The following is a 26,767-nucleotide window of genomic DNA, read 5'->3' as shown; positions in this document are numbered from 1 at the left end:
CCTGGAAATTGTTACTGGTGGAAGAGGGAAAGAGGCCAACTTGAATGACTATGTTGCTTTTCTTGGATAGAGCTTTGTCTTAAGAGATCTGCTCTGAATGAAAGGAAGGGAACACCATCCCACACCTTATCCCCAGTATGTGGGGAGAACCCCTGGACAGGATATTTCAATTTTAGGTGAGAGAACAGAACTCGAGTCATCCAGAATGTGGCCCAGCTGATATTTGTTAGTAAACACCCCACTATCAATTGTATCTCATAAGAAAACACAGATTCCAATAAGCCATGTGTTAGACTAATTATAAATGAACTGTAGCAGTAGAAATAGAAATTAAATGAGGGGACATATACACTGATATTTATAAATTATATTTATGTAATTTATATATATTTATAAATTATAAATGATTTATAACTGATTTTTAAACTATAGATTAAATAAGTTTTAATGCTTCCTCACTGATAGTGTGGGGAAGGAAGCAGACACTCCCTAGTCAAATAGGGTCTAGAAAGCAACAGATGTCCTCTTTGATTTCTTTCATCAGTGTTTTATAGTTTTCTATGTATAGGTCTTTTGTTTCTTTAGGTAGATATACTCCTAAGTATTTTATTCTTTTTGTTGCAATGGTGAATGGTATTGTTTCCTTAATTTCTCTTTCTGTTTTCTCATTGTTAGTGTATAGGAATGCAAGAGATTTCTGTGTGTTAATTTTATATCCTGCAACTTGACTGTATTCGTTGATTAGCTCTAGTAATTTTCTGGTAGAGTCTTTAGGGTTTTCTATGTAGAGGATCATGTCATCTGCAAACAGCGAGAGTTTCACTTCTTTTCCTATCTGGATTCCTTTTACTTCTTTTTCTGCCCTGATTGCTGTGGCCAAGACTTCCAAAACTATGTTGAACAGTAGTGGTGAGAGTGGGCACCCTTGTCTTGTTCCTGATTTCAGGGGAAATGCTTTCAATTTTTCACCATTGAGGGTGATGCTTGCTGTGGGTTTGTCATATATAGCTTTTATTATGTTGAGGTATGTTCCTTCTATTCCTGCTTTCTGGAGAGTTTTAATCATAAATGGATGTTGAATTTTGTCAAAGGCTTTTTCTGCATCTATTGAGATAATCATATGGTTTTTATCTTTCAATTTGTTAATGTGGTGTATTACATTGATTGATTTGCGGATATTAAAGAATCCTTGCATTCCTGGGATAAAGCCCACTTGGTCATGATGAATGATTTTTTTAATATGTTGTTGGATTCTGTTTGCTAGAATTTTGTTAAGGATTTTTGCATCTATGTTCATCAGTGATACTGGCCTGTAGTTTTCTTTTTTTGAGGCATCTTTGTCTGGTTTTGGAATTAGGGTGATGGTGGCCTCATAGAATGAGTTTGGAAGTCTACCTTCTTCTGCAATTTTCTGGAAGAGTTTGAGTAAGATAGGTGTTAGCTCTTCTCTAAATTTTTGGTAGAATTCAGCTGTGAAGCCATCTGGTCCTGGGCTTTTGTTTGCTGGAAGATTTCTGATTACAGTTTCGATTTCCTTGCTTGTGATCGTTTTGTTAAGATCTTCTATTTCTTCCTGGTTCAGTTTTGGAAAGTTATACTTCTCTAAGAACTTGTCCATTTCTTCCAAGTTGTCCATTTTATTGGCATAGAGCTGCTGGTAGTAGTCTCTTATGATCCTTTGTATTTCAGTGTTGTCTGTTGTGATCTCTCCATTTTCATTTCTAATTTTGTTAATTTGGTTCTTCTCCCTTTGTTTCTTAATGAGTCTTGCTAATGGTTTGTCAATTTTGTTAATTTTTTCAAAACACCAGCTTTTAGCTTTGTTAATTTTTGCTATGGTCTCTTTAGTTTCTTTTGCATTTATTTCTGCCCTAATTTTTAAGATTTCTTTCCTTCTACTAACCCTGGGGTTCTTCATTTCTTCTTCCTCTAGTTGCTTTAGGTGTAGAGTTAGGTTATTTATTTGACTTTTTTCTTGTTTCTTGAGGTAGGCCTGTGATGCTATGAATCTTCCCCTTAGCACTGCTTTTACAGTGTCCCATAGGTTTTGGGTTGTTGTGTTATCATTTTCATTCATTTCTATGCATATTTTGATTTCTTTTTTGATTTCTTCTATGATTTGTTGGTTATTCAGAAGCGTGTTGTTTAGCCTCCATATGTTTGAATTTTTAATAATTTTTTTCCTGTAATTGAGATCTAATCTTACTGCACTGTGGTCAGAAAAGATGACTGGAATGATTTCAATCTTTTTGAATTTACCAAGACTAGATTTATGGCCCAGGATGTGATCTATTCTGGAGAAGGTTCCGTGTGCACTTGAGAAAAAGGTGAAGTTGACTGTTTTGGGGTGAAATGTCCTATAGATGTCAATTAGGTCTAGCTGGTCCATTGTGTCCATTAAAGTTTGTGTTTCCTTGTTCATTTTCTGTTTAGTTGATCTATCCATAGTTGTGAGTGGGGTATTAAAGAAATCAAAGAGGACACAAGCAGATGGAGAAATATACCGTGTTCATGGATTGGAAGAATCAATATTGTCAAAATGGCTATACTACCCAAAGTAATCTATAGATTCAATGCAATCCCTATCAAACTACCAACAGTATTTTTCACAGAACTAGAACAAATAATTTCACAATTTGTATGGAAATACAAAAAACCTCGAATAGCCAAAGTAATCCTGAGAAAGAAGAATGGAACTGGAGGAATCAATCTGCCTGACTTCAGACTATACTACAAAGCCACAGTCATCAAGACAGTATGGTACTGGCACAAAGACAGAAATATAGATCAATGGAACAGAATAGAAAGCCCAGAGATAAGTCCACGAACCTATGGTCACCTTATCTTCGACAAAGGAGGCAAGGATATACAATGGAAAAAAGATAACCTCTTTAACAAGTGGTGCTGGGAAAACTGGTCAACCACCTGTAAAAGAATGAAACTAGAACACTTTCTAACACCATACACAAAAATAAACTCAAAATGGATTAAAGATCTAAATGTAAGACCAGAAACTATCAAAATCCTAGAGGAGAACATAGGCAAAACACTCTCCGACATAAATCACAGCAGGATCCTCTATGACCCACATCCCAGAATTTCAGAAATAAAAGCAAAAATAAACAAATGGGACCTAATGAAACTTAAAAGCTTTTGCACAACAAAGGACACTATAAGCAAGGTGAAAAGACAGCCCTCAGATTGGGAGAAAATAATAGCAAACGAAGCAACAGACAAAGGATTAATCTCAAAAATATACAAGCAACTCCTCCAGCTCAACTCCAGAAAAATAAATGACCCAATCAAAAAATGGGCCAAAGAACTCAACAGACATTTCTCCAAGGAAGACATACAGATGGCTAACAAACACATGAAAAGATGCTCAACATCACTCATTATCAGAGAAATGCAAATCAAAACCACAATGAGGTACCATTATACTCCAGTCAGGATGGCTGCTATCCAAAAGTCTACAAGCAATAAATGCTGGAGAGGGTGTGGAGAAAAGGGAACCCTCTTACACTGTTGGTGGGAATGCAAATTAGTACAGCCACTATGGAAAACAGTGTGGAGATTTCTTAAAAAGCTGGAAATAGAACTGCCGTATGACCCAGCAATCCCACTTCTGGGCATACACACCAAGGAAACCAGATCTGAAAGAGACACATGCACCCCAATGTTCATCGCAGCACTGTTTATAATAGCCAGGACATGGAAGCAACCCAGATGCCCATCAGCAGACGAATGGATGAGGAAGCTGTGGTACATATACACCGTGGAATATTACTCAGCCATTAAAAAGAATTCATTTGAATCAGTTCTAATGAGATGGATGAAACTGGAGCCCATTATACAGAGCGAAGTAAGCCAGAAAGATAAAGACCATTACAGTATACTAACACATATATATGGACTTTAGAAAGATGGTAACGATAACCCTATATGCAAAACAGAAAAAGAGACTCAGATGTATGGAACAGACTTGTGGACTCTGGGAGAAGGCGAGGGTGGGATGTTTCAGGAGAACAGCATTGAAACATGTATATTATCTAGGGTGAAACAGATCACCAGCCTAGGTTGGGTACATGAGACAAGTGCTCGGGCCTGGTGCACTGGGAAGACCCAGAGGGATCGGGTGGAGAGGGAGGTGGGAGGGGGGACTGGGATGGGGAGTACATGTAAATCCATGGCTAATTCATATCAATGTATAACAAAAACTACTGTAATGATGTAAAGTAATTAGCCTCCAACTAATAAAAAAAATAAATAAATAAATAAATAAAAAAAAAAAGAAAGAAAGCAACAGATGTGCAGCATTCTAGGGAGGGCAGACAACTATGAAAACAGATAAAGTATGTCAGGAATGATATTCTAAAAGCCCATGAGTCACCAAGAAAACTGGATACTTTTTTTTTTTTTTTTTTTTGGCAACACCACATGACATATAGAATCTTGGTTCCTGATCAGGGATCGGACCTATATTTCCTACAGTGGAAGCTCACAGTCTTAACCACTGGTCTGCCAGGGAAGTCCTGCAAACTGGATACTTGTATTTGGGGAGAAAAAGTACTTCCATCAGGGAATGTTAGTAGATGTGATAGTAGCAATATGAACTAACTTAGTACTTTTTCCTTAGATTTTTAGGAAAGATAGCCATTAGGGGCTATCTGAAGGCTATCTGGAGATGAAATGAGCTTATTTATGGTTCTCACGGAGTGTGGCTAGATACTGTGAAATTGTATAGTCCTAATCTGGTTATCTTATTAGACCTCATAAAATACTAAACTAAGTCACATTGGCGTATCTGAGGTTATTGATATTTTTCCCAGCAATCTTGATTCCAGCTTGTGCTTCATCCAGCCCAGCATTTCTCATGATGTACTCTGCATATACTTTAAATAAGCAGGGTGACAGTATACAGCCTTGATGTATTCCTTTCCCAATTTGGAGCCAGTCTTTTGTTCCATGTCAAGGTCTAACTGTTGCTTCTTGACCTGCATACAGATTTCTCAGGAGGCAGGTCAGGTGGTCTGGTATTCCCATCTCTTTAAGAATTTTCCACAGTTTGTTGTGATCCACACAGTCAAAGGGTTTGGTGTCGTCAATAAAGCAGAAGTAGATGTTTTTCTGGAGCTCTCTTGCTTTTCTTGTGATCCCACTGATGCTGGCAATTTGATCTCTGGATAGGAAGACAAGGGCATACTTAAAAACCTTTTCCCAACTACACATACACACATCCTTTGCCCTGTTCCACTCCTGGATGCTGTTTTAGCAAACACACTGTTACCCAACCACCTTGTATTCGTCACCTTTGATGTTTCTCATTTTTATGAGTTTAACAAACCCATCAGCCTCCTTAGGCTTTCTGTATCACATCAATAATGGAGACTGTGTGAGAAAAAAAAAAAAGATTCATGCTAGCTTACCGTATTTTGAGGAATCAGAAATCTCAATGCACTTTTTCTACTAGTAATTTTTTAATCATTATACTGATACAAAGCAATTGAGATATGAAAACTGATTTAGGCAACGTGATGAAACTCCTAGCACTTGAATTTAAGCACTACTGCTATGTTTAAGGGAGAAGGCAACGGCAACCCACTCCAGTACTCTTGCCTGGAGAATCCCATGGCAGAAAGCGAAGAAGAACTAAAGAGCCTCTGATGAAAGTGACAGAGGAGAGTAAAAAAGTTGGCTTACAACTTAACATTCAGAAAACTAAGATCATGGCATCTGTTCCCATCACTTCGTGGCAAAAAGATGGGGAAACAACGGAAACAATGACAGTGACATTTTTCTGGGCTCCAAAATCACTGCACATGGTGACTGCAGCCATGAAATTAAAAGACACTCCTTGGAAGAAAAGCTATGGCCAACCTAGACAGTATATTAAAAAGCAGATACATTACATTGCCACCAAAGGTCTATCTAGTCAAGGTTATAGTTTTTCTAGTAGTCATGTATGGATGTGAGAGTTGGACTGTAAAGAAAGCTGAGCACTAAAGAACTGATGCTTTTGAACTGTGGTGTTGGAGAAGGCTCTTGAGAGTCCCTTGGACAATAAGGAGATCCAACAAGTCCATCCTAGGGGAAATCAGTTCTGAATATTCATTGGAAGGACTGATATTGAAGCTGAAGCTCCAGTACTTTGACCACCTGATGTCAAAACTGACTCATTAGAAAAGACCCTGATGTTGGGAAAGATTGAAGGCAAGAGGAGAAAAGGGAGACAGAGGATGAGAGAGTTGGATGGCATCACCAACTCAGAGGACATGTGTTTGAGTAGATTCCAGGAGTTGGTGATGGATATGGAGGCCTGGCGTGTTGCAGTCCATGGGGTCACAAAGAGTCTGACATGACTGAATGACTAAACTGAACTGAATTGTCTCCTTATCATTGAGTTTTGTGGATTGGTGCCATAGTGCTTTCTTTCTAATGCAGAAAATAACATCCTCCAGCCTAGTGCTGACTAGGAATAGTGGGGCAGCATCAGGATTATTCTGGGACTCCCAACTATGGTGTGCACAGCAGGACCAGGGATGGTGACCACCTCATGGAAAGCTCTCTTTTTCAGGAGGGCTGACTTCCGTTGGAAACAGCTTCATCTTCAAATTAGTAGGCCAACCAGTCAGTGTCTCCAGGAAAAAGTACATTAAGAAAAAAAGAAATAAAAAAGGTTTTGTAGCATAGCAACCACTATAACCAAAAGGTAATAAAATGAGCAATATTAAAGTAAATTTATAGGAGTAGAAGAAATATTGGGAATGATATTAAAAACATTAATTAAGAAAAATAAGATAATAGTATTGACTGAAAATGTCAAGTAAAAAAAAACTAGATAAAAGGACAAGAACCAATGAGCTAAATTACAGAATGGATACAGGTGAACAAAAATACATGCACTAAGAGGAAAGGTCAAGGCACTCTATCATTTCAAAGATCAATACATTATGACCAGGTGGGATTATTACCAGAAAACAAGTATTATTCAGTCTTAAAAGTGTGGCAGTAAAATTAACCATGTTGTATCCAAAGATAAGCCCCATATGATCCCCATGATTACATAAAATTAAAAGTTGCAAAAAGTTGGATACAACTGAGAGACGGAGCAAACATGCACAGTCAGTATATTGAAAAGTATACCCTGTTTAAGACAACGATGTGAAAGGAAATGCCTTTGAGTCAACTTAATGAAGACAAAAAAATCTATATGAAGAAAATTAAAATGCTCTGACAGGACCAAGTCAGTTCTGTTCAGTTCAGTTCAGTCGCTCATTTGTGTCCAACTCTTTGCAATCCTATGAACCGCAGCAGCCAGGCTTTCCTGTCCATCACCAACTCCTGGAGTTCACTCAAACTCATGTCCATCGAGTCGGTGATGCCATCCAACCATCTCACCGTCTGTCATTCCCTTCTCTTCCTGCCTTCAATCTTTCCCAGCATCAGGGGTTTTTCCAATGAGTCAACTCTTTACATCAGGTGGCCAAAGTATTGGAGTTTCAGCTTCAACATCAGTCCTTCCAATGAACACCCAGGACTGATCTCCTTGAGGATGGACTGGTTGGATCTCCTTGCAGTCCAAGGGACTCTCAAGAGTCTTCTCCAACACCACAGTTCAAAAGCATCAATTCTTTGGTGCTCAGCTTTCTTCACAGTCCAACCCTCACATCCATACATGACCACTGGAAAACCCATAGCCTTAACTAGACAAACCTTTGTTGGCAAAGTAATGTCTTTGCTTTTTAATAAGCTGTATAGGTTGGTCGTAACTTTCCTTCTAAGGAGTAAGTGTATTTTAATTTTGTGGCTGCAATCACCATCTGCAGTCATTTTGGAGCCCAGAAAAATAAAGTCTGTCACTGTTTCCACTGTTTCCCCATCTATTTGCCATGAAGTGATGGAACCGGATGCCGTGATCCTAGTTTTCTGAATGTTGAGCTTTAAGCCAACTTTTTCACTCTCCTCAGAACCAAAGAGACTTAAAAAAATGAAAATTCTTTTGGTATTTTTGGTTATGTAGATTTAATATAAAAAGGTATTAATTATCCATAGGTTAATATATAAGTGTAATGTTAACCTGATAAATATACTGACAGAGAGTTTTTATTTTCCCCCTGGAACTATTCAAGCTATAGGAACTTCAGTTATGAAAGAAAAAGCAACTACTTGAGAGAACACAGGGGAAGCAGTATCATCAGGGTGATGAACAGGACAGATTAAAAAGAATCTGAGGTTGCATAGGGAGTTGCTGGTGATGGAGCATTCTAGAAGGCACAATGAAAGGGGTTTTAGGAATGTAAAGAGGTTGGGACAGAAAAAAAGCGATCACAAAGCAGTATATGGATGTTGAATAGTACATTGTGGAGTGAGATATCTGACTGTAGAAAAGTATTTTGGACTTAATCTTCCCCTGGAGATGTGATAGCAGTCTTCCAAAATCGAAAGTTATTGTACAAGTAACAGTGATTGACAGAAAGAGGGTAGAGAGTGAGAAAGTGCCAGTAATTTTTCTCAAGCATACATTGCATGCTTCCATTTGGAGTGCTTTTTGATCAAGGGCAATCACTTCAAAGATCTTCTGAATGGGTGCTGGTCAGAATTGCTGATCATTTAGTAATATTACTGTTGAGAATAGAGAAGCTAGAAAAATGAAATATTTTAATGAAGTAAAATAGTAGTCCATAAGGTAAAATAGAAATTGAAATTTGTTTTGGCAGTGTTGAAATTTACCTGATCTCTGTGCACCTGGAAAGCAGTGATGATTAAGGATTTCCTACCTCTTTTTATTCCAGGAAAATACCTTACTTCATGTGACTTATCTACACCCCTTGTTATGATACCTTTGATTACCATGACAATGCCAGAGACGGATGCTCTAAATCAGGGATCCACAATCCCCGGACCATGAACGCTACCCATCCATGGCCTGTTAGGAACCAGGTCGCACAGCAGAAGATGAGCGGTGGGTAAGTGAGCGAAGCTTTATCTGTATTTATAGCCTCTCCACTGATTCTGCATTATGGTGAGTTGTATAATTATTTCATTATATATCATAAGGTAATAATAGTAGAAATAAAGTGCACAATAAACGTAATGCACTTGAATCACCCCGAAATCATCACCTCCTGCCGCACAATTGTCTTCAATGAAACTAGTCCCTGGTGCCAACAAGTTTGGGGACTGATGTGCTAAAATTTTCCTCTAAAGAATCTGAATATTATTTGCTTTATAAGAAATTAATATCACTGTTCGTTCTCACTGACCAATCTAAGCAAAATGCCTACTAATATGACTTATCCAACATTTAATTAGGCTTTTCTTCTTTCCTTTGAACTTTGACTTGCTCTTGAGCTTATGCAAGCACTGTAACAAGAAACGTCTCTTCCTTTATTCTCTCTCCCAAGAATAGGAACTACAAAGAAAAACATTTGCTGTTCAACTCTCTGATTTTGCCACTGCCTCATCCCACTCCCTCACACCTAGCTCCTGCTAGTTTTGTTTATTTTTTCTGAAAAAACAAAACAAAACAAAACCCTTTCTATCTGACTTTTAAGATGCTTATAAATTTGATGGTAAGAACATTTTCTCTCTTGCAATAGTTCCCCTTAATGAAGTCTTTGATTATTTGTGCCCATACTTGCATGTTTTATCTGACAGTGTATATATTTTGTTTTGATATCTCTGTGGTGCTTGCTCACTTAAATTAGAATTTCAAAGAGAAACTAGAGCTATGAATGCTGGAGATATAAACTTGTGACTCCTTTGCATGAAGGTGGGAGGTGACAGGAGAAAGCTGAAGTAAAGAAGTAAATGAAAGTTTTTGGAAGAACTTACACACACACACACACACATATATATTTAGAGAGAGAGAGTTATGGCTAGAAAGTGTTAGTCACTCAGTCATGCCCAGCTGCTTATGAGCTCATGTACTGTAGCTTTCCAGGCTCTTCTGTCCATCAGAGTCTCCAGGCAAGAATACTCGAGTGTGTAACCATTTCCTTTTCCAGGGGATCTTCCTAACCCAGGGATTGAACCCATGTCTCCTGTATTGCAGGTGAATTCTTTACCATCTGAGCCAACAGGGAAGCCCCTAGAAATTTTAGGCATATGTAAAAATTTTAAAAATTAAGAAACTGTAGTACAGGAAAAGCAAAAAAGCAAGAAATTTTTGCCTCTTTTTCAGAGAAATTAAAGGGGTTGGAATTTCCTCCAAGTCTGTCAACAATCATCTCTTCAACTCTAAAAGTAATTTACTTTGTACTTGTATTATAAACAAAGTTTAAAAATGTTATCTTCAAGGTATTAGCGGACTAAAAATCTGTGACTGAAAAAAATAAGTTTTGTCTTCTTTTCACCAAGTTTTGATGGATTTTGTCAAAACAAGCAACAACAACAAAAAAGATGATAAAAGCTACAGTCAAAGGTCCAAAAGTTACAAGACAAAATGTTATTGAAGTTAAGTCATTAGAGAAGGTTTTACAAGAAGATCATTCCAAAGACACTTTATTTTTAAATGATAATGTCAGTAAGATAGAGAGCATGAAGGAACTGTTATCAATGAACAAAAAGAGAAAGAAGCCAAAATATTGACTAAGATAACATTGAATACTCTGAAAGGAAGCATCAAGATGGAGCATAGTCCCAAGCTCAATTCAGTTGCTTAGTCGTATCTGACCCTTTGCGACCCCATGGAGTGCAACACGCCAGGCTTCCCTGTCCATCACCAACTCTCAGAGCTTGCTCAAACTCATGTCCACCGAGTCAGTGATGCCATCTAATCATCTCATCCTCTGTCATTCCCTTCTCCTCTAGCCTTCATTCTTTCCCAGCGTCAGGGTCTTTTCCAATGAATCAGTTCTTCACATCAGGTGGTCAAAGTAATGGGAGTTTCAGCTTCAGCGCAGTCCTTCCAATGAACACCCAGGACTGATTTCCTTTAGGATGGACTGGTTGGATCTCCTTGCAGTCCAAGGGACTCTCAAGAGTCTTCTCCAACACCACAGTTCAAAAGCATCAATTCTTTGGCCCTCAGCTTTCTTTATAGTCCAACTCTCACATCCAACCTGATTACTGGAAAACCATAGATTTGGCTAGATGGACATTTGTGGGAAAGTAATGTGTCTGCTTTTTAATATGCTGTCTAGGTTGGTCACAGCTTTTCTTCCAATGCACAAGTGTCTATTAATTTCATGGCTGTAGTCTCCATCCGCAGTGATTTTAGAGCCCAAGAAAAGAAAGTATGTCACTGTATCCACTGTTTCCCCACCTATTTGCCATGAAGTGATGGGACTAGATGCCATGATCTTAGTTTTCTGATTGTTGAGTTTTAAGCCAACTTTTCAATTCTCCTATCTTTTGCTTCTGTCAGGTCCATATAATTTCTGTCCTCTATTATTCCCATCTTAGCATGAAATGTTCCCTTGGTATTTCTAATTTTCTTGAGGAGATGTCTAGTCTTTCCCATTCTATTGTATTTCTATATTTCTTTGCATTGATCACTGAGAAATACCAATTATAGGTACCTCTTCAAACTTCATGAGAGCAAACAAGTGATAAGTAGACTAGCAATTTAAAATTTTTGTTTTGTAGAAATTATATCTGATGGTTTATTTCTATACTCTTTTTCTGAACATTTTTTTGTATTTTCTATATTTTCTCATAACCTATTATTTAAACATATATTTGACTAAATCTCTTTGGAAAGGTTATAGAGATGTTTGGTTCTTGTCTTTTTTTTTTAAGTGTATTCAATTTATGTGTATATAAGCCTTTCAAAAGTTTAGCACATATTTAAGATTTTTAATAATATGCTCCAGAATGTTACCTCTGTGAACTAAGTTTTGGATTATAACTATTTCATGGTTCTCAACTGTGCTTATCATGAAGTGTATTTCACTGGTACAGCTCCATGCTTTTTGTCTTGAAAAATAACTGTCAGTATATATTTAAAATAATGATAACATTCTCAGGACAATGTAGCCATTTAATTATATTGTCATTCATGGTAATAACAAACTAAAATTCTGTAAAAGATACATACAGTAAGAGCAGGAAGGAATCTAAATGTGCCATTAAGATAATCATCAAATCACAAGCAAAGAAAAGGGAAAGAGAAGAATGTAACTAGAGAAAGTCATGAAAACAACCCTGAAACAATGAACAAAATGGCAGTGCATCCTATCTATAAGTGATTACTTTAAATATAAACGGACTAAATACCCCAATAAAAAGACATAAGAACTCGATGGACACCAAAAGCAAAAACCATATATATGCAAGTTACAAGAGACTAACTTCAGATCTAAAGACCTACAGTGAAAGTGAGGGAATGAAAAAGGGCATCCTATGCAAATGGAAATGGAAACAAAAACAGAGTTGAAGTAGCAGCACTTATAAGAGCCAAAATAGACTAAAACAAAGACCGTAAAAACCAATGGAGAATGTAAGGTAATTATCAAGGAATAATTCCAAGAAGATTTAACAATTGTGTGTGTGTGTATGTGTATGTATATGTGTGTGTATATATATACCACCAACATATGAGCACCCAAATCCATAAAGCAAATGTTGTGGTGCCTAGTGGTAAAAAATCTGCCTGCCAGTGCAGGAGATGCAAGTTCAATGCCTGGATTGGGAAGATCTGAAGTATGTAATGACACCCTCTTCCAGAATTCTTGCCTGGAATATTCCATGAACAGAGGAGCCTGGCAGACTACAGTTCATGGGGCCACAAAGAGTCGGACATGACTGAGCAACGGAACACTACAGCAAGCATAAAACAAAAACAGGCAGAATTATGTAATAGTAAGGGATTTAACACCACGTGTACATCTATGGACAGATTATCCAGACAGAAAGCCAACACAGAAACACTGATTTAAGTGACATATTAGGTCAAATAGATTTGAAAAGAACATTCCATCCAAAAGCAACAGAAGTCATATTGAATTGCACATGGAACATTCTCCAGGCAAGATCACATGAGACACTACAAAATAATTCTTGGTCAGTTTGAGAAGATTGCAATAATAACAAGCATGTTTTCAGACTACAATGCTATGACACTGGAAACCAAAAACAGGAAAAAGAAAACTTCAAAAGACACAAATATGTGGAGGCTAAACAGTATTCTACTAAACAATGAATGGGTCCATGAAAAAATCAAAAAGGAAATAAAAATACTTGAAGATAAATGAAAATGAAAAACAGTGGCCCAAAATCTTTGGGAAGCAGCAAAAGTTCTAAAACGAAAATTTATAGTGACACAATCCTATACTGGAAAACAAGAAAAATCTCAAACAACAACAGAACTCTAACCTTACATCTAAAGGAACTGGAAAAAGAAAGCAAAACAACAACAGCAAAAAAACCCAACCAAGGTTAGTAGGAGGAAATGAGTCCTATAATTCAGAGCAAAAATAAATGAAGACTAAAAATACAATAGAAAAGATAAATGAAGCTAAAAGCTGTTTTTTTGAAAAAATAAAACAATATTGTTAAACTTTTAAACAGACTGATCAAGATAAATGAGTGAGATGTACAAATCAATAAAATAAGGATTGAAAAAAGAGAGGTTACAACTAACACTACAGAAGTACAAAGGATAATAAGGAATTGCTAAGAACAATTATATTCAATAAAATGGTCAGCAGAGAAGAAATGGACACATTCTTAGAACTGCACAATATCACAAGACTGAATCAGGAATATGAACAGAACAATTACCAGCAATCACATTGAATTAGTGATTAAAAAAAAAATCCCAACTACCAAAAACTCCAAGATTAGGTAACTTCACAAGTGAATTCTACCAAATATTCATCAAAGAGTTAATACCAATACTTCTTTAACTATTCCAAAAACTGTAGAGGAACAAATGCTTCATAAGTCATTCCATAGGGTCAGCATTTCTCTGATACCAAACCAAAGGTATAAAAAATAAAGGAAGTTGCAGGCCAGTGTTACTGAGAAACATAGATGTAAAAATCTTCAAGAAAATATTAGCAAGCCAAATTCAAATATACTTTAAAAGGATCATACACCTAATCAAATGGATTCATATCAGAAATGTAAGGATAGTTCCATATCCAAAAATCAATAAATGTAATACAAGACATTAACAAGTTGAAGAATAAAACAAATACAATCACCTCATTAAATACAAAATGTTTTTGACAAAATTCAAAATCCATTTGTGATTAAAAAAATAAAGTCAGTACAGAGAGAATATGCCTCAAGGTTATATAGAACGTTGCAGTAAGGCCAGAGCTATCACCATACTAAAAAGTGAAAAGCTGAAAGCATTTCCTGTAAAACCAGGATCAAGACACTGATGCCTATCTTGCCACTTTTCTTCAATAGAGTATTGGAAATCCTTGCCACAGCAGAAGTAGGTGTTTTTCTGAAACTCTCTTGGTTTTTTGATGAAAAAGTTGGCTTAAAACTCAACATTCAGAAAACGAAGATCATGGCATCTTGTCCCATCACTTCATAGCAAATAGATGGGCAAACAATGGAAACAGTCAGAGACTTTATTTTCTTTGGCTCTAAAATCACTTCAGATGGTGACTGCAGCCATGAAATTAAAAGACATTTGCTCCTTGGAAGAAAAGCTATGACCAACCTAGACAGCATATTAAAAAGCAGAGACATTACTTTGCCAATAAAGGTCCCTCTAATCAAAGCTATGGTTTTTCCAGTAATCGTGTATGGATGTGAGAGTTGGACTATAAAGAAAGCTGAATATCAAAGAATTTATGCTTTTGAATGGTGGTGTTGGAGAAGACTCTTGAGAGTCCCTTGGACTGCAAGGAGATCCAACCAGTCCATCCTAGGGGAAATCAGTCCTGAATATTCATTGGAAGGACTGATGTTGAAGCTGAAACTCCAATACTTTGGCAACCTGATGTGAAGAACTGATTGATTGGAAAAGATCCTGATGCTGGGAAAGACTGAAGGCTGGAGGAGAAGGGAACGGCAGAGGATGAGATGATTGGACAGCATCACCGAATCTGTGGACACAAGTCTGAGCAAGCGCCAGGAGTTGGTGATGGACAGGGAAGCCTGGCATGTTACAGCCCATGGGGTTGCAAAATGTTGGACATGACTGAGTGGCTGAACTGAACTGAATTAAGTCACAGTGGTCAGACAAGAAAAAGAAATAATCCAAAATGGAAAGGAGAAATATAAGTGTCACTGTTTGCAGGTGATATGATACTATAAAAAATCCTCTTAACCCCTACAAATCTATAAGAACTCATCAATGACTTCAGTAAAATTACAGGATGCAAAATTAATATATAGAAATCTGTCATATATTTGTTGAATATATATTAACAGCAAAATATCAGAAATAGAAATTAAGAAAAAATATCATATATAATTGTATCAAAAGAATTAAAATACCTTGGAATAAGTTTAATTAAAGAGATAAAAAAATCTGTACTTGCAAAATTATAAGACAATGATGAAAGTACTTGAAGATAACACATACATATGAAACAATATACTGTGCTCATGATTAGAATAACTAATATTGTTAAAATGAGAATACTATCTAAGGTAATCTAGAGATTCAGTGCAGTCCTAATCAAAATACCAATGATATTTTTCAGAGAACTAAAACAAATAATTTAAAAACTTATGTGGAAACAAAAAATATCACACAGGCCAAAAAATTCTTGAGAAAGAACATCACTGGAAGAATCAGGCTCCCTGACTTCAGACTGTACTACAAAGCTGTAGTAATAAAAAGAGTGTGGTACTGGTACAAAATCAGATATTTATCAGTGGAACAGAATGAAGAGACCAGAAATAAACCTATGTACTTATGGTTAATTAATCTACAATAAAAAAGGCAAGACTCCACAATGAAGAAAAGGAAGTTTTTTACAAAAACTTCATTCAGAAAACTGGAAAGCTACATGTAAAAGAATGACATTAGAACGTTTTCTCATACTATACACAAAATAAACTGACAATGAGTTAAAGTTCTAAATATAAGACCAGATACCATAAAATTCCCAGCAGAGAACATAGGCAGAAAACTCTTGGACATAAATCATAGCCTTCTTTGTTTGAATCTGTCTCCTATGGCATAAGAAACAAAAGTGAAAATAAACAAATGTGACCTAATTTAACTTAAAAGCTTTTGCATAGCAAAATAAACCATCAACAAAATGAAAAGGCAGTCTACTGAATGAAAATTAATTGTAAATGACATGACCAATAAGGAGTTAATGTATGAGTTTAAGTAGCTCATACAAGTCAAACATGCAAACACATGACCCAATTAAAAAATGACAGAGTATATGAATAGACATTTTCCCAAAGAGGACATAGAGGTGACCAACAGGCACATGGAAAGATGTTTGATATCAGTAATCACCAGAGAAATGCAAATCAAAAGCAAAATGAATTATCTTCTCCCCGTTCTCAGAATGACTATCATCAAAAACCCAAAATAACAAATGTTGGAGAGGATATGACAAAAAAGGAACACTTGTATGCTATTGATGGTAATATAAATTGGTGCAAACACTATAGCAAATCATATCAGTTCAGTCATTCAGTTGTGTCTGACTCTTTGCGACCCCATGAACCGCAGCACACCAGGCCTCCCTGTCCATCACCAACTCCCGGAGTTTACTCAAACTCAGGTCCATCAAGTCGGTGATGCCATCCAGTCATCTCATCCTCTGTCATCCCCTTCTCCTCCTGCCCCCAATCCCTCCCAGCATCAGGGTCTTTTCCAATGAGTCAGCTTTTTGCATGAGGTGGCCAAAGTATTGGAGTTTCAGCTTCAGCATTAGTCCTTCCAGTGAACACCCAGGACTCATCTCCTTTAGGATGGACTGGTTGGATCTCCTTACAGTCCAAGGGACTCTCAAGAGTCTTCTCCAACACCACAGTTCAAAAGCATCAATTCTTCAGCACTCAGCTTTCTTCACAGTCCAACTCTCACATCCATACATGACCACTGAAAAAACCATAGCCTTGACTAGATGGACCTTTGTTGGCAAAGTAATCTCTCTGCTTAGTTTTCTCAAAAAAACTAAAAAGATAAACTACCATGTGATTCACCAATTCCACTTCTTTGTATGTATCTGAATTAAAAAAAAAAACTAATTCAAAACATATATACCTCAGTGTTCATAGCAACATTATTTATAATAGTCAAAATATGGAAGCACCTCAAATGCAGATGAGTGTAGAAAGAAGATATATGTACATAAAATACTATATATATATATATATATATATATATATACACATACATAATAGCATACCACTCAGCCATAAAAAATAATGAAACCTTGCCATTTGCAACAATATGGATGGACTGACAGAGTATTATGCTAAGTGAAATGTCAGACAAGCCACATAGTGCATGATTTTACTTGTATGGGGCATCTAAAACACAAAATAAATGAACAAACATAACTAAACAGAAACAGAGTCATAGATACAGAGAACAAATAGGTGGTTGCCAGAGAGGAGGGGTGGTGGGGAGAGAAATAGGCAGATTAAGAAGTACAAAATTTCAGTTAATAGTCATAGGTATGAAATGTACAATATGGGGAATATAGTAAATACAGTTTCTTTGTATGTTGAGAAATTATAACTAGACTTATCATGGTGATCATTTTGTATAGTTAGAAATATCAGATTAATATGTGGTAACCAGGAAATAACTTAGTGTTGTAGGTCAATTACACTTCAGAAGAAAGAAAGAAAAAATTCAGAGGTGGCAGCGGTCATGGCTGGAAGAGCTGGGCTGGGGCCCATGGTGGAGGTGGAGGCTTGTATTGGGAGGGTGGCGAGGAGGGAAGGGGGAGAAAGTGGTGACGTCTGGAGCGAATGGGCCAGTTCGACCGTGGCTTCACCTTCCAATCCGCTTAAGTTTAGTCAGAAGATCACGCTGCAGAAGCAGTGTCAGGCTGAGGAGATGGCGGCCTTCAAGGAGGTGATAATGGACATCGGCTTTACTCAGTTACAGGCCCAAAAACTGCGGCTGGCATACACAAGGAGCTCCCATTATGGTGGCTCTCTGCCCAACGTGAACTGGATTGGCTGTGGCCTGGCCAAGCTACAGAGTTCCTCCACTCTCCTCTGGATTCATCTCGGAGCACTGGGAACCACGGGCTGGTGGAACAGGTGCAGCGAGATCCCCGAGGAATGGTGTCCCCACTTCACTGCTACCCCCGGCACATTGACAGCTCTCCCTAGAGTCCTGCCTTTTTATCTCCTTCCCCGAGTACAGCTAGTGGAGGACAATGCCCTGGGGCAGTTTCCCTGCAGTGAAGGGGCAGTTGTTTGGACTACCATCTGCACTTAACAGAGCTCTGACTCTGTCCTTCCACAAGCATGATGAACCCCAAACCTCTGGACGCTTATCCAGGCCCTGTACCCACCAGGGTCCTGCCGATCCACCGTGGAGGTTTTCTGGATGGTGAGATGGACTCCAAAGTCCCTTCTATTGAGGAGAACTTGCTAGATGGTAAACACTTGCTGAAACCATGGGATGCTAAGAAGCTGTCCTCATCCTCCTCCCGACCTCAATCCTGTGAAGTCCCTGGAATTAACATCTTCCGTTCTCCTGACAAGCCTGCTACTGTGCCTGTCCTCCTACTTGCCATGAACACGGGAGGCTTCCTACCTGACCTCACCACCCTGCACTTTCCCCCACCACTACCCACCGCCTGGACGCAGAGGAGACAGCCTGTCTCCGCCTGAGTGGGGGCAACAGTCCCTCCAGTGTGACCCACACCATGACCCATCTGGGCATCAGTGGGGGCCTGGGCCTGGGCCCGGGCTATGATGTGCCAGGACTTCATTCACCTCTCAGCCACCCATTCTTGCAGTCCTCCCTAAGCAATCCTAACCTCCAGGCTTCCCTGAGCGGTCCTCAGCCCCAGCTCCAGGGCTCCCACAGTCACCCTTCACAACTGCCTGCCTCCTGCTTGGCCCACCATGCACTGCCTGCCACCTCCCTGGGTCACCCCTCACTCAGTTCCCGGGCCCGCTCCACCTCCTCTCTGCTTCATCTCTGGTTCCGCCCTCTCCACCACCCTCCCACCGCCACCCCCGCCTTACTCAGCTTCTGCCCCCGGGGCCTTCCCCGGCCACCACCATCTGTCGCTCAGTCCCCATGGTTTGCAGGCCCAGCCAATGCCAGAAGGTCCCAACAGCAACTGCCCAAACAGTTTTCACCAACCCAACAAGGTCACCCACCTTGTCTTCCATCACTCAGGGCGTCCCCCTGGATACCAGTAAGCTGCTCACCTACCAGCGGCTACCTCCATATCCATTACAGCCCCCCCAGTTTGGTTCTGCCCACCCAGCCACTCACCCCAACGCCTCTGCAGCGGCCAGGGCTGCCCTCTCAGGCCTGTTCAGTGTGGCCCTCAGGGTGTCAGCCCCTGGGCAGGCAGCTGCACTGTGGGACACTGTACCCACCCAGCCCCAGTGAGCATGGGCAGCAGTCTTACCACCAGTCGATGAGTGACTTTGGCCTGGGGAACCTGGAGCAGTTCAGCATGGGGAACCCATCGACCAGCTGGTGCAGGATCCCTCTGGCTTTTCCGAAGGGCCTGGATTCTTAGGGGGTGAGAGGCCAGTGAGTGGCCCCCAGGACCCTCATGCCCTCAACCACCAGAATGTAACCCACTCTTCCCACTATGGCTGAGGGCCTAACATCATCCTCACAGGAGACACATCCCCAGGAACTCCAAGGAGATTGCAGCGGCCCTGGAATGAATGCTGGGCTGTGAGGTGCCAGCAGCTGGGTGGGGCCTGGAGCTGCGCATGGAGCCACTGGGCTGGGAGGGGCTCAGCATGCTGAGCGACCCCTGCGCCCTGCTGCCTGACCCGGCTGTGGGGGGCCTGTTCCGCAGTGAGCGGCTGCAGTGAGGCCACCTCATCGCCATCCCTCTTCTCGGCCCTGTCCCCCATCACTGTCCCTTCCCTCGCTTCCCCCAGCCAGTAGAGATGCCACTCTCTGCCCCCAGATCCTCTTTCTGACTTCAATGAAGGATCCCAAGAATAAGAAAAGGCAAGGGTTTTTTCCCCAGGTGGCCCCTGAATTCTGCACAAGTTGGGGGGGCTGGGGGAGCTCAAGGGAGGGCCTAAAGCACTTGTAACTTTGATCCATCTCTCTGGAGGTCAGAGCCTGTTGGAAAATGGGGGATAGAGGGGAGCCCTGGAGGCAGGGCTTGTCCAGATTCCTGGGGGTGGGCAGTTCCAGCCCCTCCTCACCACTCTTCACCTTGCAATGGAGAAGAGAGCCAGAGTAGATATTATTTTTTACTAAATATATGTTAATAGAAAATCCTATCAAAAAAAAAGAGAAGAAACAAACAAAAAACTCATGGAAAAAGAGATTAGCTTTGAAGTTACCAGAAATGAGGATTAAGGAAAGGGGGAATTAGGTGAAGACAATAGAAATATACAATCTTCCATTTATAAGATAATACCAGGGTTGTAATGTACAACATGATAAATATAATTAACACTGCTTTAAGTTATTTATGAAAATTGTTAAAAGAGTAAATCCTGAGAGTTCTCATCACAAGAAAAAAAAACTTTTTTTATATTTTCTTACAATTTTGTGTCTATATGTGATAATATATATTCACCAAACATTGTGCTAATCATTTCATGATGTATGTAAGTCAAATAATTATGCTGTAGACATTAAATTTATACAGTTCTCTATATCAATCACATCTTGATAGAATTGGAAGAAAAAATAGTAGCACCTTTGTTAAAAGTTATTCTTAGCAAAACTAAAATAGTAACTCATTATGAGTATACAGATAAAAATTACACAAGTAAAATTGTTTTATTACAGTTTAAAAATAAAGTAAAATAAAAATAAAATAGATTCCTAAGAAATCTTTAGCTTTAACACCAGGCCTTTAGTAATGATTCCTCTTTTAAAAGATGTGTATTTGGAAATCATCTGTTGGTTAGTAACTGCTCCTGTGCTGATTTACTTTATTAAAAACTTGTACAACATTACTTTTTCCTGTTTTGCAAACTCTCTTAACTGCAGGTGATTTGAGACAATTAAATGCTAAATATATTTTTATCACCATAGAAAGAGATGTTTTTAGCACCAAAGATAGTAAAACACAGCCATTGCCAGATAACAGATAAAACATTTTGCATCTAATTTCTCAGAGCATCTATTTCAAAGTGCATTTAAATGAAAACAGAAACACTCATCAAAGTAGCACAATGCCAATTTTCAAGAGAATTTTAGGAATGCAATTCTTTCATAAAATTGTAAAAGGCAAATGAGAATTGTAATTTTGGATTAATATAGGAGAACAAAGAAAGGAAATTGACTAAAATTACTTCCATCTTTAAAATTAAGCAGGATGTGAAAATATTTAAACAGATTAAGTGCTGAAAGTAAATTAGCTATTTTTAATGTCCTGTGTTGTTCAGTTAGTCGGTCATATCCAATTCTTTGTGACCCCAGGGACTGCAGCACACCAAGCTTCTCTGTCCTTCACCATCTCCCAGAGCTTGCCAAAAATCATGTCCATTAGTCGGTGGTGCCATCCAAACATCTCATCCTCTGTCTTCCCCTTCTCCTCTTGCCTTCAATCTTTCCCAGCATCAGGGCCTTTTCCAATGAATTGACTCTTCACATCCGGTGACCAAAGTATTAGAGCTTCAGCATCAATCCTTCCAATGAATATTCAGGACTGATTCCCTTTAGGATTGACTGGTTGGATCTCCTTGCTGTCCAAGGGTCTCTAGAGAGTCTTCTCCAACACCACAGTTCAAAAACATCAATTCTTGGATGCTCAGCCTTCTTGATGGTCCAACTCTCACTTCTGTACGTGACTACTGGAAGAACCATAGCTTTGACTAGATGAACCTTTGTCAGCAAAGTAATGTCTCTGATTTTTAATATGCTCTCTAGGTTTATCATAATTTTTCTTCCAAGTAGCAAGTGTTCTCTGTTTGGATTTACCAGATTTTTAGTGTTAAATCAGACATTTTGATTTAATTTAGATTTATCATTTCTTATACCATCTTATGTGAAAGTGCTCAACACAGAGTCACCTTTTTAAACATAGTTTTCAAGTGCTAACAATCATCCAGGATGTATATTAAGAGTTTTATCACATTATCTTCAACTCTATAGATTGCCATCATTCTGTGATGAAAAAGTTGGAGTTAGGAAATTCAGCGTTCTTGCTCAGTCTCCAATAGATACTAAATGACAGATTTGGAGTTTCAACTGAGAGCTTTCTCCAAAGCCCATGCTCTTTACTCTGTTTTACATCCATAAAACTGACTCAGGTCATGTCATTGCAGGAACTAACCTCACTTGTCTGTTTCCTTTCAAGCTACCCATTCAATATAGAAATGTGGCAGAATTGTAAAAAGAAGATTGAAAGAAGGGTTGTAGATATTAGCCCTAATATGTTCCTTGCTGACCCAGTCCTCTGTCTCTGTTCTACCTTCCACCAGTTGTCCTAGGCAAAAACCAACTAGAACAATTGAGTCTTCAGTGAAGAAACTCATAGCCTTCTTGGCACTTTCTGTTTTTCTTGTACTCAGCTTCACACCTCGCTACAGACAGCTTTGCTTCAGTAGAGAGACTTGATAAAGATTGGATGTTACAGTAGAGTGTGAAGTTTGTTATTTAAGCTTCCTCTTGAGAGCTGGCATCAAGCAGGTGCTATTCTAGTCAATGTTTTTGACCTCTACAAAATCTGCTGTTTGGGAGTGATAAAAAGTTAAGGATTATTAAAAATCTTAGAGCTGATTTATTGAGTCGAAATTTCCACTGCTATATTAATCTAGTAAGGAATGGCTTTAAGTAACACTGTATTATTAAGGGCAGCATCCAAAACAAAATACAGTTTCTCCTAGGTCAAAGAAAGACAAATTTCATTTCACTTTATGTTAACTAAGTATAGAAATTGCACAGTTACTAGTCATATGACCAAGAAGATTGCTTAAGTGTCTGAGGCTTTCTTAACATTTCCTCTTTATAAATCATGACCAGTAGCACTCATTTATAAGAAGAAATGATGTGTCTAAGTGAATTTCAAAGCTGTTGTTAGAAAGATGTTATGAGATACATTGTTTCTTCACTTAATGTAAGTTAACTAATTAAAGTCAGAGAAAAGCTAAGCACACTTTTGACTCTGAATTCATTCATCTTTACTCATTTATGGATTAATACATATCTTTGTGTAATATATCCCTATTGTTACAATAAAATGTCTATTGCTGCTAATAATAGAAATATAGCAATTAACAAGGTAATTCATAAATATGGCCTTTACAGGGGTTGCATTTTGGCTTACATATTAAAGAGGACTTCTCTTCCTATTAAAAATTTAATAGGAAGCAATTTATCATTGACTTAGATCAATTCAGTATGTAATTGTAGCCGTCCATATAGAAGAATTTGTGCCATGACCTGAGTTACCTTTAAATGTTACAGGGCATATGTGAAAAATAAATAAATACCTTGACCTACCTGTGAGAATGTCTTCAGGACAGGGTACCTCATTAGGCAGTCATAAGTTATATAATTATATTCATATGCATTTCACTGTAATTGGATAGTGTACCAAATTAAATAGATCAGTAATGTTGTTGAATATATTTTGGTACTTTTATAACAGGAAAGTACAGAACCACATTCTGGTTGTGTTTTTGGCCAATTAGTGTTATACATAATTATAATCTAATTAGTTATCACATAAATTCCACCTTGTATTTTACAACAGGACAATCACATGAAAGTGTTTATCAAGACTATTACATTTCTTTAAAAACCAGAAACTTTCAAAGATGTGACAACTTATTATTAAACATAAATATTTTAAAAAGAAAAAGTACTCAGAGAAAGAAATGCCAAACTATTTATCCAAAGTTTTCAAGTTATTTTCCCTAGGTTTACGTTATGTAAAGAAAGTCTTGGTTACTCAGTTGTGTCCAGCTCTTTGTGACCCCATGGACTATAGCCTGCCAGGCTCCTCTGTCCATGGAATTTTCCAGGCAAGAATATTGGATTAGATTGCCATTCCCTTCTGTAGGGGATCTTCCTGACCCAGGGATCCAATCCAGGTCTCCTGCATTGCAGGCAGATTCTTTACTGTCTGAGCCGCCAAGGAAGCCCTCTTTAACTTTTAGCATAACTTTAGTGTTTATGTGTAAGTAATACAAAATAAAACTGAAATTATATATATGTTTACTTGAAAGAGGATTCTGAGCACTCACTACCATGCTAAACTGGGTGTACAGTGATGTATACATTGAATTTCCCGACCTAGAAAACTTCCGAGTTGACCCATCAGCCATTCACTGTACTAAACAACTAAATGCAGTAACAGTCAAGCCCAGATGTTGTATTAATTTGCAAAACAGGAGGAACAAATTGACCAAAGCAGAGAGATAAGAGTCATCATACAGAGGTAGTATCAAAATTTAGATAGTGCTGGAGCAGGTGGTAAGACAGAACAGGTGACAAGTCTAGAGCAGTTGAACTTGACCAGTGCTTGAAAGCTCTCAAATCCAAACTGATTCATAGAGTATAGTATAATAATTGGGAATATAATTGGGTCAGTCCCCATTCCACTCTCACCTCCACCACTAGATGTTTGCTGCCAATATTCTACTGTTCTTTGGCATGAAGTATTGCATTTTTAAAATGTTTTCATAGTATTTTCATTCATTTTTTAATTGTGTTACAGAGTTGAGACTTTTTTTCAAGAATCTCTCATATAACACATATTCTCTGAAAATTTTTTAACACCTTTGACAGTGTCTGCCAAAAGCTTTTGCACTTAAAAATGACTTGACTGCAAATAATTAAGCAGTGTGACACCTTCTTTGTTTCAGTATCTGTGGATACTTCTCCAGTATCATCAGGTATAGATGTTGCTTTGTGGAAGGGTAAAGCCAGCTTTGCCCTGGTGCTGGTGGTGCTAGAGAAGACTTGAGAGTCCCTTGGACTGCAAGGAGATCAAACCAGTCAATCCTAAAGAAATCAACCCTGTATATTTAACATCAGAAGGACTGATGCTAAAACTGAAGCTCCAGTACTCTTTGACCACCTGATGCAAAAAGCCAAGTCATTGGAAAAGACCCTGATGCTGAGAAGGATTAAAGGCAAAAGGAGAAGGGAATGGCAGAGGATGAGATGGTTAGAGATAGCATCACCAACTCAATGGACATGAAATTGAGCAAACTCTGGGAAACAATGGAGGACAGAGGAACCTGGAGTGCTACTGCCCATGGGGTTGCAAAGAGTCAGTTATGACTTAGTTACTAAACAACAACAGAGCCAGTGGTAAAATATTTACCACTCGAAAGTGACTTGTTTCTTCTATTAAAATACTTGAAGAATTTTGTTTTATTCTTTATGATTTAAAAAAAAATGTAGCGAGGTTATACATTTCTGTAAGTTGTCCTGTATTATGTTTTTTCCTGAAAATATATAAATACCCTGTTCATTTGTAATTTCAATTTTTCCTTTATCCTAGGGATTTTTTACTGTATCCTATCTTAAATAATTCTGATTCATTTGTTCATCTCATTATTGTGTTACATAAGTTGGTCTTTTTTTTTTTTTTTTGATCTATTGTCTTCTAATTATATACTTACCTCTTGCTTTACACTTAAATCACTATGCCAGTTTTTCAGTTTGAAACTTTATTCTGGCTTTTCTGGTTATGATTTGTTTATTTATCCTGTTTTGACCTTTTAGAGACATTTTATTTTCTCCTGCTCTTAATTCTTCTTTTTTATTTCTTTTCATTTACTCATCAGCTTGTCTTAAGAGTTCTTATTTTACTGAATCTAGTTGCTTAAATTCTATAGCATGAAAGATTCTCATGTAGTTGTTCTTCTGTTTCTTGGACTATGTTAAATTTCAAACAAAATTTCTTTATTCATTCTGCTTTGTTTTACTCAATATATCTACGTATTTGCTGAGCACATTTTTTTCTCTATTCTTGTTTAATTTGAGATTTATATTTGTACCTTAGTATATTTTGCTATAGGTGAATTTACTCTAACAGTCTGTTTCTCCCTTGGTTTCTTGGTAGCTTAAGAACTCCCTTTTCTTCATCTGTTTTGGAAAGAAAAGTCAACCTCCAAATCTCTGGAACCTCTGAATATGTTACCTTAAGTATCAAAATGTGGAAAGAGCTTTTGCAGATGGGATTAAGTTAAGGATTTTAAAATGAGAAGATTACCTTTTGGGGTTGATATAATCACAAGAGGCCTTCCTTATGAGAGGGGAGTGGGAGAGTAATAGAGTAGAGATGTTAACAGTGGACGCAGAATGTAGAGTTATATGTTTTGAAGTTGAAGGAAGAAGACAATAGCGAAGGAATGCAGGCCGCCTCTGAAGCCTGGAAAGTGGCAAGGGAACAGATTCTCCCCTAAAGCCTCCAGATAAAATGAATCCTGCTAACATCCTGATTTTAAGCTATAAAACTCATTTTGGACTACTGACCTCCAAAACTTTAAGATAATTTGTATTTTAAGTCACTGAGTCGTGATAGTTTGCTACAACAGCAATAGGAAACTAATACAGTAAGGAATCTTTAGAACAAGTCTTTCTCTTAAATCTAGACCTAATCTGACCTGATTTTTCCTTTTTTAAAAATGACTAGCTCTTGAGTTAATAATTCTCCTTAGTCACTAGCCTGTTTAAGATTACTTGTAATTATTCTGCTGAATTATACTTTCTTTGTGTCTGTGATCAACAGTTCCTTCTTGA

The 26,767-nt window shown here is 38.1% G+C and overlaps 1 pseudogene; it reads left to right on the top strand.

The window, feature by feature from the left end:
* The first annotated feature begins 8,904 nt into the window (after window positions 1-8,904).
* LOC110126761 (CREB-regulated transcription coactivator 2 pseudogene) lies at window positions 8,905-19,911 on the top strand (annotated as a pseudogene).
* Window positions 19,912-26,767: the final 6,856 nt, after the last annotated feature.

The sequence above is a fragment of the Odocoileus virginianus genome, chromosome 3, assembly GCF_023699985.2.
Source record: "Odocoileus virginianus isolate 20LAN1187 ecotype Illinois chromosome 3, Ovbor_1.2, whole genome shotgun sequence".
Taxonomy (NCBI): domain Eukaryota; kingdom Metazoa; phylum Chordata; class Mammalia; order Artiodactyla; family Cervidae; genus Odocoileus; species Odocoileus virginianus.
This window is presented reverse-complemented; position numbering and strand designations above follow the sequence as displayed.